The sequence below is a fragment of the Papio anubis genome, chromosome 6 (assembly GCF_008728515.1).
Source record: "Papio anubis isolate 15944 chromosome 6, Panubis1.0, whole genome shotgun sequence".
NCBI classification, from domain to species: domain Eukaryota; kingdom Metazoa; phylum Chordata; class Mammalia; order Primates; family Cercopithecidae; genus Papio; species Papio anubis.
The window spans coordinates 23726950-23754849 of record NC_044981.1 but is presented as its reverse complement, the minus strand read 5'-3'; positions in this window follow the sequence as shown (position 1 = coordinate 23754849).

The following is a 27900-nucleotide window of genomic DNA, read 5'->3' as shown; positions in this document are numbered from 1 at the left end:
CAATGTTTAGGCTTTTTAAATAGCTAGGACTAATAGAGCTCCAGTTTTCTTCAATTCACCCTTAGAATCCTCTCACAAAATTGTGACAAAGTCATTCATGCATCTTCAATTAATGACAGCAATACATCAGAAAGTTTTAATTTTCTCATTTCCATGATATAAAGGGCTGCTTCTTTATGAAATTGTATATATATGACATTAGTATAGTAATATAGAAAATTTTATGTGTATGATCTGTGAAATTGGGGGTTTGGGGCTGTAATGTTACAATGGAGGAAGTGTTATTATTTTTTAACCAGGAAAGGCTTTTTAAAAAATAATTTGGCATCAGAATTTTGAACTGAATTTGAACTTAGTGGTATATAAATTAGTTTCCCCTTGGTTATATGTGACTACATTTTTTCCCCCCAAGAAAAACAAATTGAAAGCCTTGGAAAAAAGCTGCAGATCCTATTAATATATCAGATAACCCTTACAAAATAATTATTTGATGTTAAGTGTGAAAGTATCAGAAGTATGGAGATTAAATTTCCTCTGGGATATTTCTATATGAATGGAAAACGTGCTTAGTAGAACACCTTTTGGGTTTTGCCTGTTCCCACAAGTATTTCAAAAGGAAAACAGAAATTTAAAAAATCCAAGAGCAGCTGAATTTTTACATTCTTTACACATATTGTATTACTTAATTTCTTTTCCAGTTCCTTTAGTTTGATCCTTTTAATATATTGGATTTTCTAAATTTTATCTACTGAGTTTTAGTTTTAGATGAATATTTTCAAATGAGACCAACAGTATAACCAGAGGTAACTGGCAAGCAACATTCTCCTCTGAAGAATTTCTGAATTTAAGGTATAATGTCCTCTCCCTATTTATAATCATCCCTCCCTCATTAAATATGACTCTCCTTCAGTGAGGTCAGATGTAGCCATGGGCAAAATTGGGATCTAGTCAAAATTTGTTGGCCGTGAGTAAAGTTGGCCCTGGACAAAATGCACCAGTCCCTTTATCGAAAGATCAATGCTGTTTCCTGAGTTTCACTATTAGTCAATGACTCTTTGTTTTGGAATTCTGTATTGGTTTCCACAATGCACTTTCCTTTTATAGAAAATAAGTGTTCAAGAGGACAGAAACTAACAGTTATTTAGTGTTCATTTTGTATAATACACTCAGTTAAGCACTTTCATATATTACGTTAGTATTCTCTCCGACCCGATGAGGTAAGAATTAATTTCCCTTGTTTATAGATGAGCAAACAACATCAAAGGGTTAACCATATTCAGAATATAATGGAACTGAGCTTTAAATTTTGGATCTTCCTTTCACTCAAAGTTGTTGCTTGTTATGTTTTTACAGTTTTGGTTTTGGTTTTTTTTTCCACTTGAAGTTGGATTTCTTTTTTTTATTATTATTATTTTATTTTTTTGAGACGGAGTCTCACTCTATCACCCAGGCTGGAGTGCAGTGGCGTGATCTCCGCTCACTGCAGCTCCACCTCCAGGGTTCAGGCCATTCTCCTGCCTCAGCCTCCCTAGTAGCTGGGACTACAGGCACCCGCCACCATGCCCGGCTAATGTTTGTATTTTTAGTAGAGATGGGGTTTCACTATGGTCTCCATCTCTTGACATTGTGATCTGCCCACCTCGGCCTCCCAAAATGCTGGGATTACAGGCGTGAGCCACCGCGCCTGGCCCGAAGTTGGATGTTCCTAATTGTCCTTCCTTGGCTTTCTTCTAGCCGTGGGTTTTGCCTCTAGAATAGCCTCTGGTCCCACCTTTTCACCTAATACCTCACCTAGATGACTCATGCATCCACGACTTTCCATCATACAACTAAGTCAGCTCCTCGCTGAATTCAAATGGAATTTTAACAAAAATTTAAATATGTATATTGCTTTAAAGAATTTAGAGGCCAGGCACGGTGGCTCACACCTGTAATCCCAGCACCTTGGGAGGCCTAGGTAGGCGATTGCTTGAGCCCAGGAGTTCGAGATGAGCCTGGGCAACATGGCAAAACCCTGTCTCTACCAAAAAACACAAAAAATTAACCAGGCATGGTGGCATGTTCCTGTGGTCCCAGCTACTTGAGAGGCTGAGACAGGAGGATCACTAGTGCCAGGAAGGCGGAGGTTACCGTGAGCAGAGATTGCACCACTGCACTCCAGCCTGGGTGACAGAGCCACACCCTGTCATAAAAAATAAAAAAAAAGAATTTTGAGTTTTTCAATCAATACCACCAAGGGGAATAGGAAGTTTTAATAATAAGACTCTTACAGTGGATTGACTATAGTTAACAGTAATCAACTGTTCATTTCAAAATAGCTAGAAGAGAATAACTCAGATGTCCCTGGCATAAAGAAAAGACAAATGTTGAAGGTGATTTAATCATATGAGAGTACCCAATTAGCACGTGGCCCCAAAATGTGTACATCTAATAAGTATCAATACAAATTTTTAAAAAGTGAAAAATGGACTTACATTTGGATTATTGTGAGAGTTTGGATATTTACCACAGAATTAATGGCAGGTATAAATTTTGTTAGAACATACTAACATTCTGATTTCACATTCTTATATGGGAGCATTTTATTTTGGGATTCTAATATAGAAAAATATCCTGAGATGAAAGTGTTCTGAATGTATGCTTTCATTTTTACATTTTTTCCCTTATATTACATGTACACAGGCATGCTTATAGGCAAAGTATATTTTGAGCTATTTTATTGAAACAGAGTCCTGCAGAGCATCTTTTCTCTGACACATGAAATTCTTTGGCAAGGGTACAACTGGATTTTCTCAGATTACTGTATCTCCTGTGAGGCCAGCAGGAGAGAAAACCAATTGGCAATTCATTTTTCCCAGGTAGCATGCTTCCTTTTCAATATTTCAAATGTATGGTCCGTTGTAAAACCTTAAACTGAGCTTCATTATATCCTTGAAATGTTCAGTTCCTCTGCTGTACATGATTCTCACATACAAAAAAGTTCAATTATAAAAAAAGTTTCCATTATGAGTTGTAAAAAGAAATCACATTATGATTATAGGAATAATCACACCTCAACCAGTGATAATAGAAACCATTACACACCGTGTGGTTAGCTTCACACATAACCATTCATGAAGCTAATCCTAAACCTTTGTGTTATTTGGCCAAACTTTTCTGAATGTCTTCAGTGTCATATCACTGCTGCCGTTGTTAACTCGACGTATTAATGTAATCGTTTCTTGAATAGAATTTAATAAAACAATAACTGTTTTCCTTCACAGACATTTTTGAAGCTTTAAATAGGAATCAAGGATACATAGAAGACTCAAAATTATTCCACTTTTAGTGGTTTAACTATTTAAATAATTTTTAGGTTTAGACAGCTTAATGCAGTTCAGTTATCTTTTTTAAATAAAATTTATTTTAAAATCATTTTAAATTTACATAAAAATTACAAAAATTGTGCAGAGAGTTCTCATATACTCCGTATCCAGTTTTCTCTGTTATTAATATCTCACTTTAGAATGGCACATTTGTCAAATTGTAAACCTGTATTTATACATTTTTATTATATCAAGTCCATACTTACCGAAATTTTCTTGGTTTTCACCTAACGTCCTTTTCTTTTTCAGGAACCCATGCAAAATACTACATTACTCCTAGTCATCACGTTTCCTTAGTAAACTATTGGCTGTGATTTTTCTAGTTTTTCCTTGTTTTTGATGACGAGGGCAGTTTTGAGGAATACTGGTCAGGTGTTCCGTAAAATATCCCTCAGTTGGAATTTGGTGCTTTTCTCATGATTAGACCAGGTGATAGTTTTGGATTTTTGGGAGGAAGAACACAGACATGAATGTCATTCTCATCACACCTTTCAGGGTACATACTATTAACACAACTTATTGCTGTTAAGGGCAACCTTGATTGCCTTGCTGTGATCACTTGTCAATTTTATTTACTGTAAAGTCACTCATTTTTTTCTCTTTTTCCCAGAAAATATCCTTTGGAAGGAAATCAATATGCACAGCAACAGTTTAGGAATGAAATATTAAGCTCTACCTCCTTGAGTATCTACATAAATTGTTTGGAATTCTTCTGCATGGGGCATTTGTCTTCCATTTATTTATTTATTCATGTATTCATGTCAGTATGGACTTATATATATATGTATACACACACATATATAATATATATACAATATATAATGCAATATAATATATACAATATCATATTATATATTATATACAATATATATAATATATATAGAATACTTGTGTTATAATCCAGTGCTACTTTATTTAGTTTCTTTTTATCTTTTTAGCATTCATTGTTGAGACTTCTTTCAGTTGGTTCCAACAGACATTTGCCATATTTCCATTGTTTGCTTTATGGTTTTTTTATGCTGTTGCTGTTGCTGCTGTTTTTGAGCCCTCCTGAATTCTTTATTTTGGCACCAAAATATACTCCAGGCTCTTATATATTTTTTGTCTTAGTCCTAGGATCAGCTGTTAGTTTTATTTATTAGAAAATAGTATTAGAAACCAAGAATTGAGTGTTAGCTATGCTCACTGATAACAGGTTTCATTACTTTTAGGCCTTATCAGCTGAGAAAGCAAGGAAATGTATGTGTGTGTACATATACACATATCTATCAGTATTTCCATAGGTAACCATCTGTATCTATATTTAGCTAAACATGAGTTCACACTAAAGTTTCCAATTCTAACTCACTACCTCATGCATCATCTGTCCTCCTTCCCTTGTTTATCTGTGACCTCCCACTCTAACAATGAGGAGCCTGGCTTGCATGAACTGCTATTATTTGCTAAACTGTTCAGTTTCAGTGCACATGTGTATTGGTTCATCACTATTACCCTGTTGGGAAATGCTATCAACTAGAGTAGACAGTTCCTTTTGCTTTTAGTCTCAGAGACGCCTTAAACATGATCTAAGAAAGATTTGCCACATCTTCTTCAGTGAGGTTGTTGCAAACATTTGTAATACAGTTACAATGTCACATTCTACATTCCATCTTGGGATTTCCGAACATCCTAAATTATTATCTTAAATTTGCATACATTAAGGTTCATTCTTTGTACTGCATATTTTTATAGGTTTTGACAAATACACAGTATCTTGTATCCATCATTACAGTATCATATAGAACAATTTCACTGCCCTAAGAATTTCCCTGTGCTTCACTTATTAACATCCCATCCCTGCTACCTGGAAGCCCTGGCAGTCACTCATCTGTTTCTTGTCTTTACAGTTTTACCTTTTCAAGAATGTCCTATAAATGAAGCCATATAATATGTATCTCTTCCAGACTGGCTTTTTCATGTAGCATTTAAGATTCATCTTTGTCTTTACATAGGTTTATAGCTTAATCCTTTGTGTCCCTGAATAGTATTTCATTTTCTGGATATATTGTACTTTGTATATCCTACTGAAGGACATTTAATTGCTTCTTGTTTTTGGTAATTATGAATAAAGTGGCTATAAACTTTCACACAGAGATTTCTGTATGCACACAAATTTTCAAATCAGTTGGGCAATCTAGGAACATGATTGCTGGATGATACTGTAAGACTATAAGTAACTTTATAAGAAATTGCTAAACTGTCTTCCAGAGTGCCTGTGTCATTTTGCATTCCCAACAGCAATGAATGAAACTTTCTGTTGGTTCACATCCTTGCCAGCAATTGGTGTTGTCATATTTTTAGAATTTAGCGATTCTAGTAGTTCTAGTAGGTGTGCAGTGATGACGCCTTATTTTACTTTTCATTTCTCTAATGACAAATGAGGTGGAGCATATTGTAATATGCTTATTTGTCATGTATATATCTTCTTTGGACATGTGTCTGCTCAATCTTTCACTTTTAAATTGGGTTGTTTTTCATCTTGTTGAATTTTAATATTTAAAGTTTTAAGCTAAAAAGACAACGTGTTCTTGCAGATTGTTTTCTGAGAGAATGTCATATTTCTTTACCATGTTGATACATTTTCTGTATCATTCAATTCATATTTACTTTCACTATAATTTTGTGATAGAAATCCTATTTTTAACTGGTCAAAACTGAACTGTTAAAATTGAACCTCTCTTGGAGCTGAGTGAGGGTCTTGTTACTGCCCAATGGGAGGTAACTGGGAGTGTTGTGTGACTCCTAGAAAGCAACACCTATTTCCTTCATCCTTCCCATTGTCTGGAATGTGGAAATGTTTGCTGTAACCTTGGCAGTCTTCTTGGCCCTTGGGATAGCATGCCAAGAAGGGTGTAGCAGCAGGGTAAGAGAGACCAGCTCCCCAATGGATTCAGAGCCTTGCTGCACAACTGCCTGCCTACAGATGTTTGCATGAGCCAGCAGTGCATTTCTACATTGTTTACATTACTGTTATTTTAGATCTCTGTTACTTGCAGCAAACATAATCTTATCTGAAACAGGATTTTCCCTTGGACCTACAGACTTGGTTATTTGAGCCTTCCACAGGTCCTGTTAGCAGATAATTTCCCTATTGTGCTATGTTTCATGTTTTATTGTAATTTCTTATTTTATTATTTTTCTCCCTCATTAGGCCACAAGTTCCATGAAAAAAGGAATCCTGCTTTTCATGTTTTTACTCTCAGATCTGGCCAATGGTAAGCATTTTCTGAATTTTATCAGATGAATCAGTGACTCACTAAGCGATTGCCATACAATTAAAAATTTTATGTAAATTGGCTTATGTTCTCTTTTCCCAATTATTTAAGTGCCTCAAGAGCAGAGACTATAATTTATAACACAAAGGTTAATATATATATTGTATATATACAATATATGCATATATTATATATAAAATGTATGCCTGTGTAACGTATACATATATTTTATACATATGCAAAATTTTAGAAAATATTTTATAATAGCATCATTAAACTAAACTCAATCAATTTAAATTTATAAAAGTTGGGTAAAATGTAGTTCTCATTGGGAAAGCTTAAGTATAAATAAATTAAACATCTTTACAAAGCCTTTATAGTCATTAGGAATACAAGAAAAACAGAACTAGAAACTTTGCCCTCAGAGAGATCAACATTTGATACAAGAATTTAGCCAAATTAATGTGGTCCCAGACTTGAACTGTCTATGTTTCAGGTAGAGAGGAGGGGAAGTGGCATATCTGGGAAATGCCTGGGTGATTATAAACAGTTTTCAGCACACCAAAGCCAGGCAGAGAATAGGCTTTCGGTGAAATGGAGCAAACAATAAAGAGGCAAATCTTAGGCAGGGCGCAGTGGCTGATACCTGATTCCTGTAATCCCAACACTTTGGGAGGCCGGCAGAGATTGGGTGCAGAGGGTAGGACGGGCTTGCTTGAGCTCAGGAGTTTGAGGACAACCTGGCCAACATGGTGAAACTCATCCCTACAAAAAAAAATACAGAAAAATTAGCCAGGCCTAGTGGCGCATGCCTGAGGACCCAGCTACTTGTGAGGCTGAGGTGGGAGGATTTTGCTTGGCCCAGGAGGGCAAGACTGCAGTGAGCTGAGATTGAGCCATTGCACTCCAGCCTGGGTGACAGAGCAAGACCCTGTCTCAAAACAAAAAAAAGGCAAGTCTTGGAGAAGTTTGGTTATTTATCATTTATTTGTCACCTCTGCTAATACGATTGTTTCAGATAGCTCATTTATAACTTATTACTATGTTTTGTTTACTAGGAGAGATTGTCAGTTCATAAAATTTATATTCTTCTGACATCAAACTTTGAAAATGAGTCATCGTATTGAGGACTATATTTGTGTATTTTTGCTGTATTTCATAGCCTGCAGATGCATTAAAATGTATTCCTATTATGTGCACTGCTTGCTTCTCTCTTGTTTGACACTTATCTATAAGAAGATACTAAAGACACAGTGAACCTAAATAATCTGTCAAAATGTAGTCTCAAGGATCTTAAAATAATTGAATGTCAATGAATTTACCTTCATTCTTTCTTGAACCTGGATCCTCAGGCATATTCTGGTTCCTAAGTTGCTGTGTTTTTAAAATACTCTTTCCATATGAAGAAGGGGAAGGCTGTTAGCACTACTACTATCTCTTTCCCCAAAATGGCCTGAATGATTACTGCTGGGCAGATAATATTCTATTAAAAAATGGTATGAATAGGTATTAACACATCGAATCAATAATAGTTCTGGGATTAGGAACTTTTATTACCCCCATTTTAGCGAGGAGAAAACTGAGACAGAGAAAAGCTAAGTCACTTGGTATGAGTTATATTAAGCTAATAACAGAATGGAAATTATAATCAAGGCATTCTGATCACAAGGGTGTGTACTTTTAACCACTATACTACTCTGCCTCTCTGGAATCTTTGGAAATGTATGCCATAACGGTATTCAACTATTTATCCAGAGTTCCTAGTTTTTCTGAGATGGTTTTTGGAGACTGATGTTTTATTCATAGATTATTGAAAAACTTCCTGGGAAAATTTCCTGTTTCATCAACCTATCCTACATAGTTGTTTCCAAGATCCCTGAAGATGGAGCTTCTGCTAAGTTTTCATTTTGTATTTCAAGGTGTTGTAAGAAGTAAAGAAATTTCACTATGAAACTGGAGTTCCAAATTTTGACTCAAGAGGCTAGATGAAATTACTATTCATATTTACAGTGGTAATGATTTTAGTAATCACAGTGAACACATGCACTCAGTCATTTAATCAGCAAATATTTATTGAGCACTGCCTTTTTCCTAGCCACTCTATTAACTGCTGGAAATATAAAGAGTCTTCTCCCTTAAGGCATCTACAGTGAAGGAGACTCACAAAAAGATAATTGCAATACATTATGGCTACATGTTTTTATGGAGATGTGTATAAATCGTGAAGGCACAGATGTAAGACAGCAACATCTAATTACAGACTGGAAAATAGCAGTGTAAGTCAGGAGAGGTAAGGGCTAAGATGAATCCTAAAGGATTAATTGATCATTAGAAATTAGAGAAAGATTAGAGAGATGCACAATTAGGAATATCTTTTATCTTAGAAATGATGAATTGTTCAATAGGAACTGGAGAAGGCAACAGGAAAACAAATTCCAAGCAAATGAGTGATCAGGATAGAACGTATAGAAGAGAGAGTGGTAAGAATATGTGGTGAATTACAAGAGGTTTACAGTGGTAATGATTTTAGTAATCACGGTGAAGACATACACTCAGTCATTTAACACAGTGAACACATGCACTCATGCATATTTTATTGTTATATGAAAATTTGAAGGCAAGAAATGGTAAGAGTTTACAATTTAGAAGATTAGGCAGAACACTGATTCTGAAAGCTCTTAGATGCCATGTAGAAGAGAGTATAACTAAGTCCAGGTGATGGATAGAAAGGGATAGGAAGAATATTAGATTTTCCAGATGCTGTTCCAAATTACATTAGTCCAAGAATCTATTATATTCACCATTTGCCTCTGGCAAGTAAATGGTGAGGTGGAAACACATTTCTGCAGACTTTGTGAAACCACACATCTCTTATATTCAAACATAGTGCGTGCACACAAAAAGTCAAGATTGTTTTAGAACCTTCCCAGAAATGAGATGTGGAAGCATGTATCGTCAAAAGGTGCTGAGAATACATTGTGGTCAAGTTTTTGTTTCTAGTGCTTCAAAGAATCAGACAGTTTGAGATATCTATGACATTTCAGTCCCAAAAGCACGAGCACACTCAAGGGTTGTCTGTTGAAGACTTAAGCAATGGTAAGCATTTTCTGAATTTGAAAATAAATTTGATTTATTCTACTCTGGAATGGTAGAAAATAAAGCATCCTAGAAGTATCCATGAAATTGCTGGATATTCTCAAGTGACATATGTCATCCACGTGGCTCTTTCATACTCACTCTATGAAATGGATAAGAAGGCACAGCAATTCATTTTCATCCTCTTCATTGTCCTTCTAGTTAGTTTCAACTCTACTCTGAGTACAAGTTCCTTTATGTCTATATAATCACAATACATTCAAGTTTCTAAAAATTCAGGTTTCTTTTGTTATACCCATTATTTATTTCATGTCATTCTCTGAATCAGACACTTAGGATATTTTTTCCCTGCTTTAAGTTCAATGGTTGCCTAGCAATTAAGATCTTCCCCTATATGGCTTTGCTTGTTCTGTTAAATCTTATTCTTTATTTCATCTCAACATGCACTATCAGGTTTAGTTAAATGTCCTTTTCTGTCTGAGCACTCCTCCTATTTTACTTACATGGAAGCTTCTCACATCTCTGTCCCCAGATTTGGCCCTCTGAAAGTCTGGTCTGTTTTGTAAGGTTTGGTCTAAAATCTGTCTCTTTTATGGGGCCTTTATTTACTATCCCAGGTGTTGGAAAGTAAAATAATGAGCAGCAACATTGTTGACAAAATATATAATTACATTCATGCCCAAATTGTATTTTAGAGATAGGTAGACTTATTTTTAAAAATCTGAAGAGGAAATGTGCAGACACACACACACACACACACACACACACACACACACACCCATAAAAGTGAAAGAATATTAGAAATGCAAATTTACACCAACCAGTAAATGGAAAGTAAATGTCAGATGTTTTACAGTTCTGACTGTATTACAGTTTACCTGCACTTGGAAGGAAACCAATTAGCATTTGGATAATCATCAGATGACTTTAGATATGTAAATATAGTAGACTTGGCTATCAAACCTCTTTAAAAAACTAAAAAAAATAAAAACCTGGTATATGAAACACTGGACATGCCCCGAGATGAATTCTGAGTGGAACTTGGCTGGAGGCAGGAAGGGTACAAATGACAAAGATATAAGGAATCTCAAAGTATATCCAAGTTTGTGTGATGTATGTATGTATACACACACACACAACACCCCAAGCATGTATATTTGAGAACTTCTTAAGAACTGCAGCCCTATCGCTTTTTCCATTGTGCTTTGACAGGTCTATATGGTGAATGCAGCATGTAGTTGTATGTCGACATGGTCTCACATTGTCTCATCTATTCCCCAGACATTGCTGCAAGCAGGAAACACCACACTGGGAAAAGATGAAAGCTCGTCCTTCTTGTACCTTGTGAATTGGCCTGGGAATGGAGACATCAAGGTGGCCTGTGGCTTAGAGTGGTCTCCTTACCCTCATCAGGCTTGCTCATAGTGGGATATAGAACAGGAAGTCAACACCAGACCTCACTGATCTTGCTTGCCTCTGATCTCCTATAGTAATAACGTGCTGTCATACTAATCAGCAGCTAATTATATTCTCTCTTTAATGATTTTTTTCCACTCTTTCAACTGTATTGGAGATCCTTGAGGGCAGAGACTCTTCTGTATAACTGTTGGTATTCTCTCAGTGCTTAACACAATGCTGAACACAAAAACTGTGTGCCATATGTTAACTGATCCCATTTTGTGCATAAAGACATGAGAAGTCCAGTGTATTTAAAAACTTATTTCACTAAGGCATAATTTTAATAGTGCCATCATCAGTAATTCAGTTTTTATTTGAGGCAGTTGACTTTCCACTACATAAAAATAATATTAATTGTGCACTTAATATATGTAAAGTCTTTTCACATATGTTATTTAACTTAATTATCACAACCAGAGCCAGATTAAGAAGTAGACCATCTGTGCCATTGCCCAGAGTCCCATTCTGACAGGCAGTTAAATTCTACAGGCTTTTAAATATCACTGGAAGATAGAGATAGTACTTATCCGAAGTCTTCCAAGGTCTTGTTACTCCATGTGGGGTTTAAGGACCAGCGGCACAGGCATCCCCTGGGAGTGTGTCAGAAATGCAGAATCCCAGGCCCTGCCAAGCTCACCTGAACCAGAATTGCATTTTAACAACATACCAGGGACCACATAGAAGTTTGAAAATCAGCCGCAGGGAACATAGGTGGAGATATGCCACCAAAGGCATGCTCAAATAAAAAGAGGTGCTCACTAAACATATTCCTAGGACCAGTGGGTCCTGTAAATATCAGGGCTTTCCTTTTCTAAGTTAAATATGCAAATTTAGGAGCAGAGAGAAATTGCTCCTTATGTAGCAGAGCCTGAGAATTGCTAGTAAGGTTCCCACTTGACTTTCAATGCAGAGCATGCACAGGCAGTATTAAAAGTACAATTCAGGCCAGGCGTGGTGGCTCATGCCTGTAATCCTAGCACTTTGGGAGGCCAAGGCGGGTGGATCATGAGGTCATGAGATCGAGACCATCCTGGCTAACACGGTGAAACCCCGTCTCTACTAAAAATACAAAAAATTAGCCGGACATCGTGGCAGTCACCTATAGTCCCAGATACTCAGGAGGCTGAGGCAGGAGACTGGCGTGAACCCGGGAGGGGGAGCTTGCAGTGAGCCGAGATTGCGCCACTGCATTCCAGCCTGGGTGACAGAGCGAGACTCTGTCTCAAAAAAAAAAAAAAAAAAAGTACCATTCAAGAAAACATTTTAAAAATGTGGATGTTAAAGGGCACCTTTGCTAACTAATGCAGAGTCCCTTAAACCTACCCAGCTGGCCTGGAGCGCTTTCGCTTACTACTCCGCTTCGTGGGATATACTTTCTCCAGGTCTTTGCTTGACTGGCCTCTGTCTTGACATTTAGGTTGCCTCTTTGGAGAGGTTTACTCTGAACATCTTTATTAAAGTTGGCATGTTGTCTCTTTACTCTCTTAATAGCATATATCACTCTCTAAACTTATCTGACTTATTTGTCTTCCCTCTCCAAATTGTTAGCTCCGGGAGGGGAGGAAGTTCTCTTGTCCCTAGAACCCTGGTACATTGCAGATGCTTAATAAATGGTTGCTGAATGAATGGGTCGAGATAGTGATATCAAAACAGTTACTAAGATGAATATACTAACAAATACTATATTATTAAGTAAGGAGCTATCTAATGATCACCTACTTCTTGAAGTTTGGGCCAATTTTGCATTACATTTTAGGGTTTCATTTGAGAGGCAGGATGGTTCGTTATAAACATAGGGCATAGATGAAGAGGGTTAGAATGCTTTTTCATTTTTTTTCCAGCAACTATCCGTTGAGTGCCTTCAATATGACGGGCACTGCTTTAAGCAACTAGTTCTGCCACACATTCATGCGTGACTTTGTTCAAGTTACTAAGCCTATTTAAACTTCAGTTTTCTCATGTATAAAATGACACTAATAATAGTACATGCACCCACTTTATAGGCTTGTTGAGAGTATAAATTGGGGTAATGCATTGAAAATGATTATTACAGACTGTGACATATACTAAGCACTCAATATATCAATATTAGTTTCAGCAAATTTAGACAGTTGGTGCTTAAGAGAATGAAGAATCTTCCTAATAGAAATAATGTTCACATTGTGATAATAGTGATAATAGATGGTACTCATAAGTAATTTAAAATATTTTTCAAATTACTCTCATTGCATTCTCTTCTCTTATTGAAATGTTTTTCCTTCAGTTTATCTTCACAGAGAAAATAAATGTGTGTTTACCAAATTCCTTTTACTTCTTTTCATCTTCCCCTGGTGCAGACCTGTGTTTTATTACAATATATGAAAAAGGGATTGTTTAATTTCGCTTTTTGTTGCCATTTTCATTGAATATAACAGATACGGTGTAAACAAATATTCAATGTACAGCTTGATTAAATTTTGCAGATGTATATATAACAAACATCTAGACTGGACTGTACAACAAGAGCAGAGTCCCAGAAATCATCCGTATTCTAGTACCCAATTAATACCACTCTGTCCCATATATCATTACTAATCTGTCTTTATCATGAATTAGTTTTGCATGTTTTTTAAGCTTATATAAGTGGAGTCATTTATATTCTTTTCTGTTTAGCTTCTTGTGCTCAATATTAAGTCTATGAGAGGTATCCAGGTTTTTGTCTATAGTTGTATATTGCTCATTTTGATTGACATGTAATATTTCGTTGTACAAGTGCATCAGAATTGAGCTATTCAAGGATTTTAATGAGTGTATGCAGTGGTATCACATTGTGGTTTTAATTTTTATTTTCTTATCAACTTATGATGGGAATGATATTTTCATATATTTATTGGCCAATCTTACATCCTCTTGAATGAAGTGCCTATTCAAATCCTTTGCTTACTTTAAAAAATTGATTTGTCTGCCTTTTAATAATTGGCTTGGAAGGTTTTTATACATTGGGTATAAATGTTAGTTAAATAAATGTATTGAAAATACCTTCCTCCATTCCATACCTTGGATTATCACTCATTTATGGTATCTTGTGATGAAAAGAAGTCTTCATTTTAATGTAATCCAATCATCAGTCCTTTTACTTATGATTAATACTTTGTAGATCTGTTTCAGAAATCTTTGCATACCCCCCAAAACATGACTGCTTTCTTGTGATTTATTCTATAAACTTTGTCAGTTTTAGCTTTTACATCTCATCTCTTAAAGGAGCTATATATATCTCATTCATATATGTATATTATATATAATATATACATTATACAATATACAATACATTTATATATGTATTATATATGTATATATTATACATATATACATGTATTATATATGTATGTATATATGTATATAATTATATGTTATTTGCTGGTATCGAATTATAATTTGGCAAATTTTATTACAGCACTTTAAAGATGCTATTTCACTGTCTTCTGGCTTTCACAGTTTTATGTGAAAAATGTCTTCTGTGTTTGATAGTTACTCCTTTGAAGGAAATGTTTCCTTTATTTCTGATAGTACTCTAAATTTTTTTCTTTCTTTTATCTTCCTTTGGCCTGAGTATAAAGTGCCTGGGTGTGGTTCCTTTCATATCTTTCCTGCTTAGGGTTTATAAAGATTTCGAAGTAGTGATGTGAAGCTTTTAGGTTTTTCTGAAATTTCGTCAACTAGTGCTTCTTCAACTATTTCTCCCTTTTACCTCTTCAATTTAACATACATGTTTTCCCTGTGTTGCTCATGTCTTCTCTACTGACATCTGTGCTTTCTAATATATATCTATATTTATAGTCTATCATCTGTCTCTCTGTTTCTCTAGCTATCTATCATCTATCTCTCTCCCTATCTACCTATCTATTCATCTTAAATGTTCTGGCTTTAATTGGATATTTTATGGCTCTGTGGCAGACATATCCTAGGGTCACCCTCCAATAAGTCACTCTAATTTGTAATCCCTGCCCTTGACTATGGGCAGAACCTGTGATTGCTCCTAGCCAATCAAATATGGCAAAGGTGATAGAAAGTTACTCCCTAGTTTAGATTTTGTTATGTAGGACTGTTTCAGCAGAACTGAGTGAGAGAGTCTCTTTGCTGGTTTTGAAAAAGGTGGCCTCTAGGAGCTGAGAATGCTGCTGAATGACAGCCAGCAAGAAAACAGGAACTTCAGCCCACATTTGCAAGGATATGAATTCTGCCAACAGCCTAGAGGGAGTTTAGAGGCAGACCTTTCCCCAGTCAAGCCTTGGATAATACCACAACCTGCCAGCTGTCACCTGGCTTGCAGCCTTGGTGAGCCCTAAGCAGACTCAACTATGTCCAAATTCTGCACCTATGGAAACTGTGAGATGAAAAATTGTGCATTGTTTTAACTCCAAAGTTTGTGGCAATTTATAATAATTACCACAATAATTTCTGTTAATTTGCATTAATAGAAAACTAATACAACTCTCTTCCAGTTCACATATAGCGTACATGTATAGCATAATCCCTACGTTCTTGTATGTTTATCTCCTAAACAGTATTAAATTCATGTCTAATGTTAATTTTATTTGTCATATTCCAGCTCTAAGACTCTTAATAATTTTTATATAATTATTTTTAGTAAAATTTTTGTTTTTTACAAATTATCTGAACAAACGAATTATAGAATTATAGCTGTTTTAAAATCCTTGTCTGCAGTCTCCAGTATTTTAACCACAGGTACTTTTGTTTACATTGTCTTTTACTTTGGTTTTTGATAATTTTTTCTTGTTTCTTGGCATAGCTATTACTTTTCTAGTCAGTGTCAATGTTGTTCAGCAAAATTATAGACAGACTTCTTCTTCTAACCATGATGGAGTAATTAGAAATTTGGACTGAGTATATGACATAAATATTTCCTGACACTGGAGACCAGACAAGACAAGACTGTGATCTTTGATAAAAGAAAAGTAAATGAGATAAACCCTTGGGCCATGCTTGCTGCCTGCCTGGAGGCATTGTTTCATATTATAGTGCAGAAAAGAAAGCCAAGACATGGCCTTGCTTGGGTGAGACAGAGACTGGGTTTTGGAGATGATAAAACAGCCAAAATTTGCAGAGTACTATACAGAAGAAAGTTATGAAGATAAATTATTTATATAAGACCTTGATAAATTATTTCAAGGTCTTGCATAGGTGTCCCCTTGAAACTTTGACTAGAGGTAAAAGAAGAATTGGGCAACGAGAGAATATTTAGAACTGAATAACAATTAAATAACAATATACAATTGTGGTATAAATCTAAAGCCATGTGTAAAGGGAAATTTATATTCTTAGAGAATGAAAGCTCTAAAAATGATCTAAGCTTTCTCCTTGAGAGGACAGAAATAGAAAAAAAAAATCCAAAGTTAATAAGGACAGGAACGTTTAAAAAGCAAAAATCAATGAAATAGCAAATGTTTGAAAAACAGGTAAGAATACATTAAACTCCAAACTGATTATTTGAAAAGTTCAGTGAAATTGATAACCTTTGAGATACATGAATCAATTCAAAATAAAAGATAGTAATTACTAATATCAGGAATAAAAGTAGAGTCACTGTATGAAGACATTGAGTGAAGTTTATGAGTACAGTGTTACCATGATTCAAAACTAAATAAAATGATCACATGAAAATTGCACACCAGTATCTCTTATGAACACAGACACAAAATTCCTGAGGTATACATTGGCAAATTGAATACAAATTGAATACATAAAGAAGGCAATGTATTATGACCAAATTTTGTTTATTCTAGGAATGAAAAGTTTGTTCAACATTTAAATAACAATCAATGTAATTCACTATATTAAAACAGGAATAAAAAATATAAAATGTTATTAAAGTCATAGAAGGTATTTTACAAAATTTACACCAATTTATAATTTCAGAAATTAGAAATGGGTGCTTTCTTAACTTGATATAATACATCTTTGAAAAACATGCAACTAACATGTTTAATTGCAAGAAACGTAAAACTTTCTCCTTGAGATGGATAACAAAGATATATGCTGTCTTCATTTTCATTAAAGTTTGTTCTGGAAGCCATTGTAAAAATTCAAGAAAAGTACAATGTATATAGATTGCAAAGGAAGAAGTAAAATTCTGTCAATTTACAGATGTTACAATTATACATATTCTAAAAAATGTACAAAAAACTATTGAACTAATACTTGAATATTTCAAGGCCTCTGGGTATAAGAACAGTAATAAAAATTATTTACTAACAGTTAAATTGGAAAATTAAAATATAAAATATTTATATTTACAATATCATCTAGAATACATGGACTACTTAGGGATACATTTAAGAGCATGTGTTTAGGAACTGTTCACTGAAATATACAAAACAATGCTAAGAGAAATTAAAGAAGACCCTGAATAAATAGAAGATATATCATGACCATGAATTGGGAGATTCAAATAATATTAAGACATAAATTATTCTCAAATTAATCTACAGGCTCTACACAATCCAAGTCCAAATTTTAGTACTTTAAAAAATATATAATTGACAAGCTGATTCTAAAATTAATCATGAAAAGGACCTAGAATAGCCAAAACAATTTTGAAAAAAAGAAAAAAAAGGAAGCTGAAGAACATACACTACTTTTAAGATTTAAAATAAAGAATACCAACTGATTAAGACAGGGTGGTATTGGTATAGGGTGTAGAAACATGGATCATTGGAACAGAACAGAGAATCTACACATCGATTCACACATTGGTAGTGAACTGATTTTCAATACAGACACTAAGTAATGAAGTAGAAAAACAATAGTGTTCAACAATGGTGCTGGGACAAATGAATAACCACATTAAAAAAACTGCAATCCTCAACTCCAATCATACATAAACATGAATAGGAAATAGGTTATGAACCTGAACTAAAAGCTAAAATCTAAAACTTTTTGAAGAAAGCATAGGAGAAAATTTCTGATTATGTTATAGGCAAAAATTTTTTTAGAAAACTTAAATACTAGCCATAAAAGAAAAGAATTGATCAATTGAACTAGTTAAAATTATAAACTTCTGCTCTTTGAAAGACAAAATCATGAAAATAATAAAATAAGCAACAGACTGAGAGAAAATATCCACAGTACATACATCTGACAAGGAACCCTTATAATTCAATAGAAAGCAAAATAATTTAAAAAAAAAAATTGGGAAAGAAGCCCTTTAGGAAAGAAGCTAGACCGGGCATGGTGGCTCACGCCTATAATGCCAGTACTTTGGGAGGTCAAGGTGGGTGGATCACCTAAGGTCAGGAGTTCGAGACCAGCCTGGCCAACATGGTGAAACCCCATCTCTACTAAAAGTACAAAAATTAGCTGGGCTTGGTGGTGGGCACCTGTAGTCCCAGCTACTCAGGAGGCTGAGGCAGGAGACTCTCTTGAACCCAGGAGGCGGAGATTGCAGTGAGCCGAGATCGTGCCATTGCACTCTAGCCTGAGTGACAAAAGTGAAACTCTGTCTCAAACAAAAAGGAATCATGGGTAAGAAGCAAGAGTTCCAAATCTTATTTCAATAAAGGTTAAAATGTGAGAATCTAAAAACAACAAAGACCAGGCACGGTGGCTCACACCTGTAATCCCAGCAGTTTGGGAGGCCGAGACGGGCAGATCCCCTGAGGTTGGGAGTTTAAGACCAGCCTGGCCAACATGATGAAACCTCATCTAAGGGGTTTCTACTAAGAATACAAAAATTAGCTGGGCATGGTGGTGTGCACTTGTAGTCCCAGCTACTTGAGAGGCTGAGACAGGAGAATTGGTTGAACTCTGGAGGCAGAGATTGCAGTGTGCCGACATTATGCCACTGCAATGCAGCCTGGGTGACAAGAGCGAGACTCCATCTCAAAAATAAAGTAAAATAAAAAAATGAAAGAAGCTATATGATATTCTCAATATCATTAGTCATTAAGGAAATGCAAAAAGGGATCACAAAGAATATACAATCGCTGAAATGACTAAAGTTAAAAAAAAAATAAAGATTGAAAAGCACATTTTGGCAAAGATGTGGAGCAGCCGAATCCATTGTCTGTTGCTATTTAACAGTACAAACTACTCTAGAAAATATGTTTTTTATGGAGTTAAACACACTCCTACCAGGTGATAGCAATGACACTCCCAGATATTTACCCAAGAGAAATTAACACACACACACACACACACACACACGCACACATTCACGCACATGACTTGTATATGCATATCCATGGCTGCTTTACTTATAATAGCTCCAAACTAGAAGCAATCAAAATGTCCAGCAACAATTGTATGGAAAATCAAATTGTTGTGAGATATTCAGATAATGCATACTATTCAACGATAAAAAGGACCACCGCAACAAAAATAAGACACAAGCACACACCACATTATTTATACATATGTGAAATTCTAGAACAGGTCAAGCTGATTTGAAGTGGCAGATTAGTTGCTCTTTGAAAGACAACATTAAGAAAGTGAAAAAGTAATGCATTCAGTGCTTGTCTGGAAGGCGGGGAAGAGGGGTATGAAATTTTCAGCAAAGCATTATAAAGGAGATTTATGGAGTGATGAAAATATTCTATTTTCTGAACGTTTATGATGTTTATATGGGAGGATCCATTCATAAAAACTCATCAAATGGTAAAATTTGAATTGTGTGTTTTATTGTTATATAAATTAGACTTCAGTCATCTTGTACAAATTTTAATTTAATCCCTGAATTACCAGTGTTTATATATACATCCATCCATCTATCTATCATCTATCTATCTATCTATCTATCTATCCTATCTATCTATCTATCTATCTATCTATCTATCTTAAACCTCTGTAGTGGCTGTGGTTGATGTTATCATCAGTGTTTGAATATTCTTTTCACTGTCTCTCTTAGTGCTCTGCTGCTAGTGGAAGCTTACTTTAATCCAAACAAGGCCAGTCTCCAGCTTCTGTCTTGGCTGACTTTTCTCCAGTCTGCCCTTACTCCTAAAATGTAGTGCCTAAGCCACGTTGTAGCCCTTTTGGGAGGGTCTCAACTTAAACCCCCAAGTATTTACCCCTGACCCTGGCTGCCCCAGAATTCCAAACTTTACCTCCACAGTTCTGAGAGTCTGCAAGGCTGTTAAGTGTTGCTGCTCAGCAACTCTCTCTCTCCCTGTGGTGCTTTACCCAGGGTTCTGTAAGCCTTTCTCGTGGATGCACAACTTTAGATTCTCATCTAAAAATGCTTTAAGGTGAGGTTGTAAGCAGAATTTTCGCCTCCCCTTTCTACAGTTCATTCTTTTCCAGGATCATGTTCCTTTCAGTTTTGACATTTTTGATTGCTTTCGACCACTTTTAAACAAACTTTGCTGGAGTACTTACTGTGTTTCCCGTACTGTGGTGAGTTCTGTAGAATTAAACACAATTTTATCTTCTGCTTACATCTTTGGGGGTAAAGTTAGTAGAGAAGCAAAGAGAGATAATGTCTACCTAAGAAACAAATCAGGAAAGGGTTCACTATAAAATGCTTAATTTAACATTACCAATGAGACAGAAGGGGAAAAAATGAATGCTGGCTGAAATTATAAAAGATTAGACTTCTTGGAGGTGTTACTAGCTGGACTGGCTCTTGACTGCAGAATCAAGCTCTGTGATTGGGATTAAGTATGGAGCAGTAAGAGCTTCCAGCAGAGAGCCAGCTTGAGATGGGAATTATTTATCAAATCAGGATGGTCACGGACTAGAAAGAAAAAGTACTTTCAGCTACTTTATCCATGAGACACAAACTACTTAGATATCTTGCCGTAGGTCCCATATTTAGTGGCAGATCTAGGACTGAAGCAAAGTTTTCTGATTCTGCTCTAGTGTTCCTTCCTCACAGGCACACTTTTTCTGGTGTCTGGGAAGAGCCAGACAAGATTTGTGACATCTTGTACCTGATAATTTGAGAAGAAATATTACTTGTGTCCCAAATCAATCAATTCATCTTGGAACTGTACGAAGAACAGTTGATGAGTCAGTATTTTTCAGGTCGAATGTGGAACATAAACAGATGAGCATGGCCTGTTTCTGAGAGCCTTGGCAACTAAGAATGACTTAGGATGGAATCATGCAAAGCTGGGAGGTGCATCACCACTCAAATCCTTTTAAAATAATTTGATCACTAAACACACATGTGTTCCAATTGCACATAATGCCTACCTTCTGAGTCTCTGGAATTATCTGTGGCAAAACTAACCAGAGTGCCTTTACGATAAGCTTGGTGCCTTTTTTATTCACTTTTGCTTTTCCAAAGTCTAGAAAATTTCTTGATAGTTGGTTTTGAATAAATGTTTCATGAATTACATTTATTTTTGTCTATTGGGTTATGAAAGAAAGGTACACAAAATGAATGATACATTTGCTATTTTCATACATTGCTGTTAGTCATGTAAATTGTTTCAATAATTTTGGAAAGATATTTGGCAATGGCTATAAAAGCTATAACATTTTGTATGCTTTAACTTATGAAAATCCGACTCTTAGACATCTATCCCAAGGAAATACTAATAAAAGAAGAAAAGAGTACTATTTATGAAACTCTTCACCAAAGCAGTTGAAAATTTAAAAAGTTGTAATGAACAGAAGTAGCCATAATGCATAACAATCAGGAAAATATGCTACTTTTAATAATATGGAAACATTAAAAACGAATACTATGTAGAACATGGACAACACATACTATATATGAAATAAAAAATTGTATGGGAGGAAGGGTTTATAACTTCAGGTGGATGCTGAACAGATAATTCTGCAGAGCAAGCTTTATAAAAAGCCAAAGTAGATGATGTGGGGTAGAGGGTGAAAGGGGATGAGTGAAGGCTCCTAGAATGAAGCTCCAACTTTCCAACTTGAGAGTTCAGTGATCAGAGGCATATTTCAATGTCTTTTTAGGTGAGATATATAACATACCTTTCCTAACCCATGATATTTTTAAGATTAAAAACTGAAGGTGAGTAAATCTTGAAACTGAAACACGATGCAAATCTTGAAGCATGAAGCAAATATTAATAATTATTCTCACTGGTCTTCATGCTAGTAATGATGATGCCATTGAATCTTGAAGGTCCTTAGTATTGAAGAATCTGCTATCAACAAGTATACAAGCATAGAAGGGCACAGACGTTAAATGTTCTTGGACAAGTATTACTGATGTTACCTGGAAGTGGTAGAAATGAGACCCAGGGAGAATGTTCCATTTGAGGAAGAGGGGATACTGATGCCATATGGCTGTGATCATCTTCCTATATCTCAAAGACTTTGCCCTAAACATGTGAGTACTATCCTTTAGATGCAAGTCTCCAGTGTTAGTATTTGCTAATCTTTTACTTTCCTTCCTAGGAAATTATGTTCCAAGTTCCCAGTCTAAAAATAATTACATTTATACCACTTGCTACTACATAGTGATTTCATTTTTCCTTCCCTACATTATTTGTGCCTTTAGGTGATAAACTCATTGGAAGAAGAACTCTTCTTTGTTTTGGCAGCGTTTGTCCTACTTTTTATGCACTGGTTATAGATTTCTAGTAAAATGAAATGCTAGAAACAGAAGTGCGGGATAGAAATAACTCAAAACTTGCCAGGAGAACATGAACTTGGTGATGTATGTTGAAGGATATAAAATTAGATTGTAACTAAGGAGTACTAAACTGAATTTCTTGTTTTACCTTTGACTTTCTGCACAACCTTTGAAAAAATTACCTGTATTGTATGCCATACTGCCACACTGATTCAGACTTCTAGTTATTTAACTTGGGATTCCTGATTGAATAGTTGTGAGGGGGCGTGGCTGTCTTCTCACTTATTAACTGTAAAGATTCACTAGACTTAGCTACAAATAGTATCCAATTTTATGATTCTATTATTAGTAATTTGCTCTTACCTTGTCTTAACGCAGACATGTGGCTTGCCTATTCCATTTCTTGGGATAATGTGTTCCCAGATTTGTTTATTATAATATTTTCTTTGACCCTTCCTAAATATCCAGGTTCCAAGAGTACCCTTTCAGCCATTTAGTCATCCAGGCCAATAACTGTTCAATAGATCCTCATTTATAAGTTATTTAATAAATGGTCATTTGCAAGAACTTTGCAAAGCCCTTTTATTTTCATACCTCATTGATATGATATAGAGAAAGTTGCTTATCAAGGAGTCTTTAATATCAGTTCAACAAAGGCTAGTTTTTATTCCCTTCATCTGGTTTTTTAGACGGCACTTGAAATGTCCGTAAGCCATTCATTATCTTTATTTTACAAATTTAAGAAAGTAAAAGGTTCAGAGAACCTAAATAGTCTGATTTGCCCACGGCCAAATAACTTCTAATTAGAGGTGACTGGACTCAAACCTGTTTATTCATTGGTCTGTTCATCCATTCATTCAATGAGTACTATTTATAAATTCAATGTCACAGCTATTGTTGGCACTGGAAGCTTACATTCTAATAATTCTAACGCTCCTCATTATGCCATGTTCACCTAAATGGATCATGATTTTTCAATAAGGATCTTCTAATCTAGGGTGGCTGAATGAATTAATAACATTCTTTTAAAAATATTGTTCAGTTGTGCATTCACCAAAAAGAAGAACATGCTTCCTTCTGTATATGAAATACAGTGATAAATACAATATCAAAGCAAGAAGTATATTTCATTTGACATCTTTCCTCCATGAATTTGCAACAATTTGCATTTTAACAAGGTTATTGTTCATGGAGGTTATTTGCTATAGGAGGAACAAAGAACATAGTGGGTATTAAACAGCATGAACTTTGGTATTTAAGTTAAAATTGACTATTGGCTCTTCAATTTATTGGTAAATTATTAAAATTTTCTGAGTTTCAGTTGTTTTATTTAGTAAATTAGAAAACAACTCATGCAATTGTAAGATAATCAGAGACATATGTGACAAACCTACAGCATGACCTGGATTTGTGTTCAGTAAGTGCTGGTTCTTTTCTTTTCCTTAATGGAAGCTGCCATTCTGAAGAAACAGCCTCCTGGAAGCTGGCACTCCATCCAGCAAAATATTGAGGGCTGCAGCATCTTGACACAGCAGTTGGGTCGTGGAGTCTTAGATCAATGCTCATCATGATTGCAACCAGAAGTGCCAGGCTTCTGGACAATTGAACATCTCCTGCACTCTCTCCTTTCCATGGTTCTACATGAAACCTGATGAGCCACAATTCTCTGCCCATCCCTTCCACAGTGCTCTCTAGATCACCAGTGATTAACAAAGTCCCTTCTATGGTTGGTTATTTCTTGAAACATTTCCTTCCTCTTTGCTGTCCCCTAAGTTCTCTCAAGGGCCAGCTGCTTGTTTTTCTCACCCATATCCTGGTCTCACCCAGGACCAAGAAGTAGGACTGGATTCTCTCTTGAATTTTATTGTTACTTGGCTATTACACCTTTCTCTTCTCCCAAAAATGCCTGTTCCATTGAAGTTCGTATCTGCCTTCATGTTAATCTGTTAAACTCATCAGGTAGATCTGATTCAAGAAACCCTGTCTCTTGCTGGCATTGTGTTGCTGAATTTTAAAAAAATAGCAAAATGGATAATCTTCTTTAAAAAATATTTACTCTACAATCTATTGTAGAACTCATATTCCATTTCAGTCATTTGCCCATTTCTCAATTCCTCGTTATAGCAAACTTATCAGAATGACTGTCTACGCACATCTTCACTTACCTTCTTTCATGCTTTTGAGAGAAAGGATGACAATATTGTATTGTTTTGTTTCTCTATAATTGATCTAGTCTTATATGCCCAACTCGTAAAGCCCTCTGAGTAGTAGGCAGAGAGAAAGATTGTGGAATTAAATTTGGACCAATCTGGTTTAAAAGTAAAAGTGACTGAAGAAATTATCCTATAGTCATTTTGGATTTTCCTCAGTCCTTTTGTATAGTTGCTCAAACTTCTGATCCTTCCTCTGGTCCTGTTCCTCTCTAAAATAGCAACCTGATTGCACACAGGGCTCTACAGGTCTGAATAGCCTTGGGAAAAGGTCCTCAGACCCTGATGCTGGTCCTCCAATGTGTCCTGCCTGACACCTGCTAATACATGATCGGGCTGTCCTTTCTCTGTTTTGCTGACATCTGCTACTATCTGCAGCTGATGAATTCATGGAGTATGGTCAGTTCTGCTATAATGCTTGTTTTGAAAAGGAAATTGATATATCAGGGAACAATTTGAGCATAAATCCTGCTTCCTTTTGTTTATGCTTAATTTTTTAAGCAAGAAACGTTAGAACAGTGTTGAAAATTGTACCCAGGAGAACCGGGTCCTGTAAGAATATATAAAACACACATATGCCACACCTCAAGCAGCTCCCAGCTGCCTCAGTTTACCCTGTGTTTCACTCCAGTCCTTACTTGGTGTTGCAACCTCCCATCCTTCCACTGCTTCTCAATGACTAACAAGCTGCGACTCTTTCAATGCCCACTTTGATAGGCAGAGTTCAGCTCTTTTTCAAGGTAAAGTATCATATTTATTGTAGTATAATGTTTATGTGTTTTAAAACCATGTAATATGTGTAGTATTGTGCTTGAATTTTTATCAGGTTCCAGTTTGTTTTTTTCTTCAATGTGTCACAGGTGAAATGTTTGAATGTTGTGCCCAAACCTCATTTGTCCGGTGAGCCCTGTGGTTTCTATTGCCCTATTTTGCATTGCATGGTAATTTTTCGGAACACATATGCCTCATGACAGCACAGCTGATTGTTTCAGGCTAGGTGAGGATCCAAGTGACCCTCTGATTTTCCTTCCCATTTGCCTCCTTCCAACTCTCCCTGAGACGACAGTTTACTTAAAGTTTCTGCCTTATCTTTTATCAAAGTCCTCGTCCAGACTTTTGACTCTATAGGGGTCCTGTACTCTTCCTTCTTTCCTTTCAGCGTCGCTGACCCCATGACAGGTTTGCAGGCCCTAAACTCATTTTGCCCCACACACTGGGACTGAAGAAGACCCGGGAGACTGATTAGACTCTCTTGGTGTCCCAACACTGCTAACCCTGTGTGTAGATGGTGCGGGATCACTGTCACAGCAGCCTTCTTCAGAAGCCCTAAAGGGCAGGAACGGAGTCTCTATACCTACCTTGGGCCTTCCTCTAAATTTATTCTGAGTACATCCTCCCTCCAGGGCTTCAAAGGTTCAGGATGAGGAGATCAGGGCACATGGCTTCATGTGTCCTTTCCTCAGTGCTTTGGTTTGCCCTTCCCCATTCCCTCCTTCATATAGCTCAATCTGTTTTCTACCTCAGCATTCACCTGGAACTGCTCTTGCCTCCTCTGTCTTTATTTGATGAGATCTGTTAAGAGAATGTGAAGCCATTAACTTTCCTAATTTGCAATGACCTGGTTTATCACTCACCATCCTGGTAGCTCTTTCTCAGTTTGCTTCCCAGGCTCTCTCTCCCTGGGCTGACTTCTACATTTGGAGTCCCTTGAGATTCAGGCTGGAGATCTGTCTCTTCTGAGATCCTCCAGCACTGTAGGTTTAGATGCCATCCCATCCATATGCTGACGTTCTCATGTCTAGCCCACACTTTTTTCTGACCTCTAGACATACATCCCACTGCCTACTCATAATCTCTACTTGGAAGTGACATTGTAAACTTAACATGTCCAAAACCAGACTAGTTTCACTGGATTTTATTCCCATTGCTCCCTCTCTAACTTAGATAATACTCTTCCTGCCCTTGTCAGAATAGATGTTTTAATATCATCTAGTCTTAATGTCACTTCTCATTAAAGGCCTTGCTTGGATGTGTTTATTGGACAGAGACTGTCATTTAAAGCTTTCCAGATTTGAAGAATGTGTGGAAGGCCAGAAAGAATGACAAGTAATAGTGACTGTTGGTGGATATGTGCAGAGGAGTTTGTTGTCATATATTGCTGATAGAAAAGGGATTGTTATAGCTCTTTATGGAAAAAAATATGGAATAATGTACCAATCAGTTCCACTCCTGGGAATCTCTAGCATAGAAATAAAAACTCCAATATATAATAAATATATTTAAAAGAGCATTGTTTATAGTTGCAGAAAAAAATCCTGCCAATAAAGTGAAAACCCACCTATCAGGAAGAAATGAATAAAATGCAATATAACCATGTCTAAAATTTTCATACACCCAAGTAAAAACTAATGAAATTTATACGGCTAATTTGGAGGGATTTTAGCAATGAACACAGGAAGCTTGAAAAAGTATATGTAATATTATTATGTGTATGGCTGTGTATGATTGGTAATGTTTCTATCTGATAGAATTTGAAATATTGTTTTACCCCCTCATTTTTTTTGTTTGATACCTAAACACGCAGATGAGCATGAATTATTCACATACTTTTGCACAAAAGTTATTTTATTTGTGAAAAGCCTCTCTCCCTGTCTTCTCCTTTTCCCTCTCTAAATCCTTTCTACTCTTCTCTATCTCTACAGCTCCCACTCCATCCCAATCTTTTCCAATCTATTTTCCATCCAATAGCTAGAATGGATATAAAAGTATAAATTATACACCCTCTCACTTTCCCAATTAGGCTTCCCTTGTACTTCGAGTAAAACCTAAGCACCTTTTCTTGGCCCAGGAGGTCCTGGCTGGTCTGGCCCCTGCCTAACTCATCTCATGCCACTCTCTCCTTTTGCTCACTCTTCTTGCCATACTGACTAATGGAATGTTTGAAGATGCTGAGCTCTTTTCTGTCACTA